The sequence below is a fragment of the Triticum aestivum genome, chromosome 3D (assembly GCF_018294505.1).
Source record: "Triticum aestivum cultivar Chinese Spring chromosome 3D, IWGSC CS RefSeq v2.1, whole genome shotgun sequence".
Lineage (NCBI taxonomy): Eukaryota > Viridiplantae > Streptophyta > Magnoliopsida > Poales > Poaceae > Triticum > Triticum aestivum.
In genome coordinates, this window is record NC_057802.1 from 91,855,994 (window position 1) to 91,863,976 (window position 7,983).

The 7,983-nt window shown below is 42.6% G+C and overlaps 1 long non-coding RNA gene across 1 annotated transcript; it reads right to left on the minus strand.

Moving 5' to 3' along the window:
- Positions 1–2,337: 2,337 nt before the first annotated feature.
- Positions 2,338–6,443, minus strand: LOC123077642 (uncharacterized). The gene is made up of 2 exons (XR_006436751.1): positions 6,151–6,443; positions 2,338–2,800 (listed from the first exon to the last, which is right to left on the minus strand). It is a non-coding gene; the product is annotated as an uncharacterized lncRNA (long non-coding RNA).
- Positions 6,444–7,983: the final 1,540 nt, after the last annotated feature.

Below are 7,983 nucleotides of genomic sequence, written 5' to 3' on the forward strand. Positions count from 1 at the left end.
TGATGGGCCCTTTAGTACCGGTGACTAAAGGACTAACCTTTAGTCCCGGTTGGTGCCACCAACCGGTACTAATGGGCATCGCACCCTTTAGTCCTGGTTCGTGGCACCAATCGGGACTAAAGGGCCCAGGTGAACCGGGACTAATGCCTTAGCCGCACGAATCGGGACCAATGCTCACATTAGTCCCGGTTCGTGACTGAACCGGGACTAATGTGAATATTGCCCTGTGACCAAAGCCCTGTTTTGTACTAGTGAATCTTTCATAATGTGTCGTTAACATATCTCTGGAATAAGTTCTTATGTTCAGTACATATAGTCTGGCTGATTATTTTTTAGGGGCCTTCTTTGGAAAGGCTTCTACGGACTGTTTGAACTACTGCCTTAGGTTAATAGAATTTGAACATGTGACTTTATCTTAGTGTCAACCATCAAAGGAATTAGTGACCTGTTCTTAATGATATATAGAGGAGTAGGCAGTAGTGCATGGTAATAATAAAAAATGCATCATGTGTGTGTGCAGGACACATGCCCATGATTCATAATGATTTGGGACAGTCTTAGAAGAAAATTTCCCATTGCTTTCATCCCGTTTTGAGTGTTAATTGCAAAGTTCATCTGTTGGTGAAAGGAACCTGTACTCTTCTTTGTTTTAGTTCTCTGTCTCCCTACTTTTATGACAGAGAATGGTGTGGGTATACAATAAATGTTCTCTACTCTTGCAGCCCAAGTATACTTATTGACAGGGTTTGTCTACACTTATCTTTAAGGCTACAACCTGGAGTCTCATGGGTGTGAAGATGATCTAGGGCATTGCTTTGTTAGGGGTTCACTTATGTACAGGAATGTCATGTTCTTTCCCGTGTAATATATTGTGGTTTTTTTTCTACTCAACACCATCTGGACTATGTATTACTGTAACCTGCTCTATGTTTTGGGTCTAGGCACTGGACCATGGTGCTGGACAGGGCATGACGCCCTAAGACTGCTCTTTGGGATTCCAATATACTTGGAGATCGCTAGAAGTGAAAGTTGAGGACCAACATGTATGTTGTATCATGGATGTCCCCCTTCATAGCATTGTTTTATGAAATGTACTAACACTCCGAGAAGGTTGCTCTGAGTATATTTGTTACAACAAAGTATGCTTTGGTATGAAACTTGCCAATGTTGTGTGATTAACCTTGATGTTTAGTACTGAATCATTAATAAGTGTTTACTAACCTCCTTTTTGAGATGTTACCTTTGTAGTGAAGTTGTTTTTGTTATAACTTTAGCCTATGTTGGGTAGCTGCCTTGCTTATATATGGATGTGCTGCAAACTTTGTTTTAGATTAGGACATGTTCGTGCTATTAGTACTAAACTTAATGGAAGTGGTTGCCTTTCGTGGTCTCATGACTCAATGTCTTCTATTAGAAGTGAATGTTTCATCCTTCTTTTATTTTGTTATCCTATTTGAATACTTACGCTAAACCATGATTACTACTTGCTTGACCACATCGTTGGGACCGGCACCCTCGCGCCAAGGCGCGTTGCCGATCTAGTCAGTACAATTATCAATGGAAACACCGACTCATCAACTAATAACAGTAAAAAGGCAATTGGTAAAATTTTGTTAATACATTTGGTATTTTTGTTCCTAAACGATATTAGCCACAAGAAATTTTATATGGATAATTGTACAATATTGTTGCTCAAGAAACTGAATTAATTCAATTCTCAACAGCATGTTTGGTTGAGGGTATTTAGAGCTAGAGAATGGGAATTGAAGCGATATGAGACTTCAAATCTATTGTTTGGTTAAGGGGGTTGAGAATTCATAAGGGAATAGTCATATGGGACTTGAGGCTGGGGGTGGGAGTCGGAAGAGAATTGGTTTAGTGAGTCAATCTTAATCCTTCATTATAATTTCCCTTGTCTAGGCCCTCATCAATTCCCACGAACTAAAGAACGGAATACAGCTTCTCCTCAAATCCTCGCACATAATTCCCATCATGCGTCAAACGAAGGATTGGGAATAAAACGACTCGTCCTATGTCTAATCTCGATACAACTCCATGCTGTAACTCCCATTCCCTTTCTAAATATTGCCAAAACACGCTGCAAAGGTTTAAGGGTGTATTATTTCAGTAGAAAAACTTTGCACACATATATATCATTTTGAGAACTGATAACTCGCGACCGTTCCCCAGGAGCAAACGTGCTTTGTGGCCAGACCGACGATCCTTTCCTCACAGCTCACAGGGTGTCTTCTCCACGAAGTTTTGGCATCAGGTCCTCTCTGCAGCAGATTGCCTCACAGCTGGAACCATCATCAGTTAGAGCAAAGAAGTTCCAACTATGTTGCGACTCTGGATTACTCATCTGGATTGCTAGTCGATACATGAGATTATAACAAGAATCCTAAGCAAGGGAAACATTTGCTTGACGGCAAAATTTCCTCCAACAAGTACACCTATAATGAATAAGATCAGGTTCCGACCAAAGAACAAACAGTTCTACCACAAGGAGATAGCAGCGTTAACTGGGATACCTATCCTGACCAAAGTTTCAATTCCATCAGCAATAAACCTTTGACGAAACATTGGACTAGCAATGGTCAGACTGTCCAAACGAAAACTCCTCATGAACAGTTACTGATAATCCCAAGTTCCTCACTTGAACCAACTAAAACAATAGACGCAGCAGAGGCACTAATCTTGTTATTTGAACTGTACAAGTTTGTGATGACCAAGGGATGAAGCTTCTCAAAAAAAGTTTGTTTTCCAAGATGTGGGCCTTCAGATGTGAATGCTCTGGTGCCTGTCACAACAACCAGTAGAAATGACTCATCAGAACAAAATCCATTATATTTCAAAGATCAAACATTAAATGGTACAAAGCTACAACTAAATATTTCCCCACTGATACGTCTTAACTGGCCTGTAAGATGTCCTGAACAATGTGCACAATAAGTTCCTAACTTGCCTGGGCACTCAAGCACTTTTAAGACTCCTTAAGCAGATGCAACGCATACTCGGTATCAGCATCAGCGTATATATGCAAAGCTGATAATTCTTTGGAATAACATACTGGTTCATTTTAAAAAGTAGCTAGATGACAGAACACAAATGATTCGTTTCATAATTGCTGAGCAGGACCTTGAAAACAGGCCTGGTTTATTACTGGCAGGACCTTCAAATAAGCACGAGTCAGTTATGTGCCATTTAGGCAGCAAATTCCAAGTAAGGCCTCTCTATTTGAAGGCCTGGATAAACAGTGTTCAATTCTCTGGATATTTGCAAGAAATAAACGATTGTGTCTACAAATATTAGAGTTGACTTTGGCCTAACGGTCCGAGACAATTGCTACTCTTGTTTTCTGGTTCACGCAGTATGATTACATTTCTACAGTGATCATTGGACTTGTGGAGAATTAGAGATCGATGTGCTACACGATTGGATTTATTTTCACAACTTTGTATCAGTTACCTGATCATACATGTATTGAATAAATCAAATGTACTCCCTCCGTCCCAAAATAAGTGTCCCTGATTTGGTACAACTTTACACTTATTTTGGGACGGAGGGAGTATTACCTAACCTTATATGATAAGGTTATACTAATCATCATAAAAAGTGATGATAAGAAATTGGAAAAGAGATATTGTAACACGTAAAAAAAATAGAATACGTTTTAGGATCACTCAAAACAGTATGCTAGTACCTTGGGAAAGAGAAAATAATTTGACATAAAGCTTTAGGGACAGATGAATGAAATATTTCAGAGTAGGATATTAACAAAGCTAGTTAAGGCACTTTATATTTATTGGTAAGCCTCCTTAATTGTCGACATATCATGTACCAAACTATCCAAAAACAACAGAAGGATTTCGATCTAGATTTAAGTATAAATATTTGGTTTTGCAGCCATAATAAGCATAAAAGGGTAAGCATTTAAGCATGTTTTAGCAGCACGCCAAGTTCTACACATTGTACTGGTATACACTTAAAACAAGACAGTATTCGGTTAAGTGTGTTCCTCAAAAATAACTGTAGCAATCTTATCCTACTGAACAGATGGTTTGCATCCGAAACATTTATTTACTCCCTCTGGTCCTTTTTACTCTGCATATAAGGATTGTCTGAAGTCAAACTTCGTAAAGTTTGACCATATTTATATGAAAAAATATTAACATCTACAATGCTAAATTTATACAATATGAAATGTAAAGTCATGACGCATCTAATGTTGTTGATTTCACGTTCTGAATGTTGGTATTTTTTTCTATAAACTTGGTCAAAGTTTACGAGGTTTGACTTCAAACAAATCTTATATGCAAACTAAAAAGGACCGGAGGGAGTACATGAAATATTCTAAGAAATTGTAGCCATTACTTAATAGTTATCATGCGGCATAAGTGCATGGCTATACAAGAACATGGAGGATACATGATCACTTGTGCCGATTACAAAGGTCTGACTAGCCATTTACAGAACATGGATACATACCCAAAACACAAAACATAATAAACAGATAAAATAATGTATGTATTCTATATTAGTAATTTTCACTTATCTCAAGTAAGTGATGGTTGAATCCAAACCGGGGGCGGCCAGTTCAATCTTGAATCTGAACTAGGGGGCGATAACTCGATGAAACTGCTATCTTCCATATTGAAAACAACAACCTGCCTAAGACTATATCTGTGAGAGTAGATATATCTGAGCAAGTCATCCGTGTGGTAGATGCTATTGGGAATCAATGCAGAGAAGTCTTTCACCGGGAGCAGGAATGAGCTGTTGAAACCAATGAACATTGCATGATCTTGGAGGTTATTTATTTCAACAAGCTTTTGTTCAATAAAATCAATCTTGTACACAAAAAACTTGTCTGCAACCTGTTCTCTTTTTCCATTCGCATTACTATACTTATCATGTCTCCATATCTGGAAAAAATCTCCCCATGGTGCTTGAACAATATATCTACTATGCGCTTGATAGGATATGATCAGCTTCAAAATAACTTTCACTTCAGCGGAAGGTCCATTAAGATTAATAGAATCAACTTCACCCCTACCACGAACACCATAAAACAAACCATCATTGTTGTTATGAAGGATATCTTGATATTCCCAGCAATTGCCTTTTCCACCAATCCAAGTCCATTTGGAGTCCCCAACCCTGGTATAAGAGAGTTGATTATTGGGCAGTTGTACTCATAGCACTGTGCAGTTTCCTTGGGAGGGGTCGCAAGAAAGAACGACCCTCTCAGAAAAGAAGAAGCGGGCTTCTTCAAGTGTAAGATGGTATGGCTCCGTTTCAGTGTCAAAATCCGAAGAGAACAGATCCATGAAAAGAACATCATATCCATCTAGCACGCCCTCTTCAGTGTAACGCAGTCTAACATTGTTCATGGTTTCAGGTGGAGGCATAGCTATCTGAGCTCGGGTTGCAGGGTTGACTAGTATGAGATTCGACCGCTCATCCGCGGTGATGAGCCAGCCATAGGAGGAGCCCATGATGTGGCGTGTGCGGAAGGCAGGCTCTGATAGAGTGACGTGGTAAAGCTTGTTAGTGGACATGTTATGCAGGGTGGCCGTGTTAGCGTCACGGTCACCAGATGAGTAAACAAGGCAGGGGCTCTGGTTCGGCGAGCACAGACGGAGACCACGGGCCTCCAGATAAATGAGGTGCCAGGATCGACACACCGCACCAGAGCTGAAGAGATCCGGGATATCCAGAGTGCCAAAGATCTGGAGGAGCACATCAGCCTGAAGCTGGGACCAATCGCAATCTGTGCTCGAATAAGGGGAATCATCGGAAGCAGAAACTTTCTCCATCGATTTTTGCAGGGGATGCTTGAAATCACAATTGTGTGTATAATGATATATAGGACAAGGGTCGCTCCGAACCCGACTGGAAGGTGGAATCAGACTGCAAAAGAACTTTCAGAAGGATGCTGAATACCCAGAGAAATATCGTACACCTGCACTCATAACCTATGAATCCTCCCAGAAAGCTAATCAGAAAAAATAACTCGACGGAGAGGAATGAATCAGGCGCCCGCCTCTAGCCGGAGCAAAACCCTAGGCCGGGCCGCGAGCGATGATATGGTTGAGCTGGTGGTGGCTGGCGAAGTTGCCGGCGCAGGAGTGCCTGACGCTGGTGTACCTGTGCGCTGTGACGAGTTCCACACCTCCGCCGCCCGTCGCCGCCGGAGGAGCACGAGGGTTCTGGCTCCGGGCACAACTGCTCTAGCAGATTCGTGCGAACACGCTGGTTGCCGTCGGGATACGGCATATAGGTGGCCAAACAGGCCGGGCCGCGAGCCCGCGAGCAGTTGTGCCCTCTGGGCGAGGCAAGGCACACGCAGCGACCCTGCACGGCCCGTTTATTCGAAATCACTGATTAAGCGGTGCCCTTTGGAGGTATGTTAAGATTGTGACAAGTGATCACTGCATGTTAACATGTTAAATGAAATTATTGATTTGGAAATCTTTCCTTTTTTTAGACTCAATTATTGAAATGTCTTACCTCTTAAATCGTGCGTTCAAATCGCAAACCGTTTTCACTTTGGATTTCTCGCACCGCACAAAAAAACAGAAAAAAAAAATGGAAGAAAGAAAACCGAACCGGAAGCATGATTTTATTTTCACTTTTCCTCCCTTTTCCGAGAGGCACAATTATGCTTTTATGAGAAGCAAATTTGTGTCTCTTGTGGAAGAAAAAAACACGTTTTTTCTCTTTCCGAGAGGCACAGTTGTTGTGCCTCTCCTAGAAGCAAACATATGCCTCCATGAGAAGCAAATCTATGCCTCATGTGAAAAAAAGACGCATATTTTTTTCTTTCTGATAGGCACAACTCATGGAATCAATACTACCTGTTGGGGATATAACTATTGGGTATGAACCGCCTAGGAGGGGCCGGGTCATACCACTGACGACTTATCAATGAAGATGGTGGGTCATGGCAAGCCTATTGACGGCCCAAGACCCAGAGGCGACTTGAGGCCCAAGAGGATGAACCGCCATATGTATAACTTGTTTTGTAAGGCAAGCTTAGTTAGTCACCGAGCCGGACACGTTGTGTATGAGCCGGCCGGGACTCTGTAAGCCGTCGGGCATCAACCTGTGTATATAAAGGGGTGACCCGGCGGCGGGTTAAGGGCAAGAAACAAGAGATCGAGAACTAGGTCAAGCGTATTCGCTCCCTGGTATCGAAACCCAAGCATTACAATCCCAAACTGGAGTAGGCCTTTACCTCCACCGCGAGGGGCTGAACCAGTATAAACTCTTTGTGTCCTTTGTCCCGATTAACCCCTTTAAGCTAACCTAGTTGCGATGGCTCCACGACCAAGTCCTTTTGCTAGGACATCTGCCGTGTCAAGTCCACGACAGTTGGCGCCCACCATGGGGCCAGCGCACGGTGGTTTCGAGTTCTTTAAGGGCAGCTTCGCAGGGATCAAGGGATACGTTGTGGGCCGGATGACCAAGAGTCGTCGGTGGCAACGGTTAGCGCAAAGCTGAGGGCGGTTTAGACTTTGTGGCCAACACCAATACGCAGAACAATAATCAGTGTAAGAAGGGAAAGCCGCCCCGGCTTGGTGGGCCAAAGTTCAACCTGGAGGCGATGATGAATCAGCCTTGCCCAAAGCATGGTACGCACGAGAAGCCAGCCAATCATCTATGGAAGGATTGATTCATCATGAGGGAGTATAGAAATTCCAATTTTTTCCAGAACAATCATGGCCCGAATGGCGGTTCAGGATCCGGTTCTCACGGGCCTGGCTTTGGTGGCAGCGGCTCAAATTCTGGTTTCCAGGGCCAAGGCAATCAAGGTGGTTTCAATCAATAGTCTGGTCAAGGGAATCAGCAGCAGCAATCTGGTTATCAGAGTAACCCGAAGCAGCTGAATAGTGGACAATATCATGTGTTCACCACGAGTTTATGTAAACGAGACCAGAAGGTTCATAAAAGGGCGGTGAACGCAGTTGAGCCAGCGGT